A 2966-nucleotide genomic window follows, 5' to 3' on the forward strand; every position below is an offset into this window, starting at 1 on the left:
AAATCAATACCATATGGCACAGCACTCAGATAGCAAACTTGGAGATTAATTAAAGGAGAAGTAATTCTGTCAGGTCTCATAGCATAGTGCCTACAATTAGGCATGGCTGAACTGGTTTGGAAATGCAAAGGCCAGGCAACACCTTCACCCAGAGCTGGACTCTCCACCACTTTGGGGTCAGGATAAAGTGAAGTCCTCCTTTCTCTACTCTCAATGGAGATATGTTAGAAATATTTAAATCAGTTTCACATCTTTTCCTGGATTTCCCTGTGCCGCAGGGCCAGACACTTGCTTCCAGCTTGTTGCAGTTCAGGGCGGAGAGGTGCGAAGGGATGCGTTTGTTCCAGGAGGCTTCCGCTTGGTGAGGTGCTGGGTATGAACATGGAGAAGGTGCTGCCTGGGGGCTCACCATGCTTCTGGGCTGGGAAAGCCATGGGAGGCAGCAGAAAGAAAAAAATGCAGAGAGGTTCAGATGTTGTGACAATGAGCACTGGACAGGCTCTTAGGGAAAGGGAGGGGTGGCTTGGAGGCTTGGTGGGTAGAGGTGTCTGGGATGTGGAGAAGAAAATCAACCTTCAAGTCAGCAGGGAAACAGCCAGTTTTCACAAGGATCATTTGCAGCCCAGGCACTTCTCCATCACTCCTTCACCTCCTGGGACCCGTCGCTTCTGAACCAATCCAGCTGTCCCTGAGCTTTTCCAACCCCCCTTGCAGTTACAAGCTGTAGCTGTGGCTCTCAGGGGGGTGAGGCATGGCCTATCCCCCAGCATGTTGCTGGGTATCTGAGGGCCATCCAGGTCAGGAGACTGGAGTCCTGGAGCCAAGCCTGGATTTCCCATGGAAGCAACTTGTGTGTCTGCTGCACCTGGGATATTTTATGATGTTACACCCAGAGTGTGTGCAGAGTAGCAGCAGTGCCCGTGGCACCTGGATAACACGCCTGCACTCAGATCCAGCAAGATTTGGCTCCCAGCTCGTCCCCTGTCCTGCTGCTTGGCCATGGGCAGGTCCCTTCCCTTTCTCCTGCCTGCTCCTTGTAGCGCACAGGGCAGCTGCCCATCACTGCTGACATCCTCCAGGCTAAAGCATGGCATATCTAGATGGCAAATGCTGAAACTGTGGATGACAGTGGAGATATTCTGAAAGACATTTCTGGGCTTTAACTTATTTTAGCTTACTTTCTTGTCATGCCATTATCTGATTGAAGGCCAAACATCTGAATGAAGAAACTGGCTGACTATCTTCCAGTCTGGAAGCTGAGAATCTAGATTCAGTTCAAAACCCACTAAGTTCAGTAAAAAAATCTTCCGAGGGTTTCACTGTCCTTGGGTCAAGACCTTCATGGGACCAAAAACTTCTCTGCTCACACAAATGTAAAAGAAACCTTTTACCACCACAAGAGGTGGTGCTCAAATGCTGGTTTTCCATTTAAAAAAAAAAAAGGAGGGAAGAAATCTGATTCCATTGCTTGGGAAGTTTCATTTCCAGGGCATGTACCAGAGTGGGACAATGTCTACCCCTCTGTTGGGAGATGCTGATTTAATGAATGTGGCAGCTATTGTGTGTGCCTGGGAGCCTCACAGCCGTTTTTCTTCTGCTGATATTTTCTTTTCTTTTCTGCTTTAATGAGTGTTTCTCTAATTGACTTGATGATTTCTGTTTAATTAGCACATTTTGGAGGAATGATCAAAAAATAATAAGATAAAGTAATCGGACAAGCATAGTGCAGAGGAATAATAGCTCCTTTGTGGGGCTAATTGGAGTGGACAGTCCATCGGCTAGTTTGGTGCTCCTCACAGTTGGATATTCCCAGCCTAGCTGTGCCGTGTGCCCAGGACTTCCAAGCACCCATATAGACCCAGCTCCGGTAGTCATTTCAATTAGCTTTAATGAGCTGTGAATGACCAGGGAGAACCGAGCCTGGACCTGCAGTGTTTTGCTGTTGCCCAGATTTTGCAGAAGGCTGCAGAAGTGAGCAGGGTTTGCTCAGGACCTACAGCAGGTGCAGGGCCCTGGGTACCACCAGGCAGAGCATGCCCAGGGAAGGCTGTGTCCAGGCTCGCACACCCTGTACAGGACAGTAGGTGGTTGCCCACAGGGATGTGAGATAGGCAGGTAAATGGGACTAGAAAATAACAATGAAGTGGAGTGGAAGCGAAAAGCACCAGCTGAAGGAGCAGCCAGAAATCAGAGCCACAGCTATTGTGCCTGCTCCGCCTGCGTTTCTTCCCAAACGCCCCAACCCTCATGTTCCCATATATCACCTAAAGGTTTACACCTCTGGGACAAGCCCCAGTCTCCTCCCTAGGAGCAGGGACAGGGCTTCCCATGGGCTACATCACATATAGCTCCTGGAGATACACAGGGTGAGCTCCACTTGCTTACCGATTGCCAGTCATGCCTCCAGTCGCAGTTGTAGGTGTAGCACCTTGATGATCATTTGTTTGCCCTGTGTTTGGCTAGGAATTAATTAGGAGATGGGCTCCAGGCTGCTGTGACAGCTGTCTGTGTGCGGCATTTCCCAGCAGTTTGATTAAATCTGCGACACTCCAGATGTGAGAGCCCTGTGCATCAGCACATGGTTTGCTCTTAAACTCCACTTAAACCATGACTGCTCTTCTGGTTTTAATCAAAGGCAAATGCCTTAAGACAGAAATCTGTGCAGAGGAATTAGTAGGGATGTCTCTGGGGCACGCGGCATGGGACATGGAAGGGGACCCCCCCTCTGGTGCCAAATTAGGGCTGCCAATGCACTTGTAGTAAGCTTGGCTGGCAATGCTACAGCACTAAGCAGGTAGCGTGCATGGCCAGCTGTGGCTGCACTCACCCTGAAAACCCTTTGCTTCACCCACATAAACTTGAGCTAGAAATGAAATGCTTTCCGTAGCCCAGCAGCGCTGGGAGTGCAGATTTCCCCGTTCATTTAACCTGGCCATGCCACCAGCCCCAGCAAATCCCCCCCCCCC

This window comes from Egretta garzetta, unplaced genomic scaffold (genome assembly GCF_000687185.1).
Source record: "Egretta garzetta isolate BGI_Z169 unplaced genomic scaffold, ASM68718v1 scaffold17, whole genome shotgun sequence".
NCBI lineage: Eukaryota > Metazoa > Chordata > Aves > Pelecaniformes > Ardeidae > Egretta > Egretta garzetta.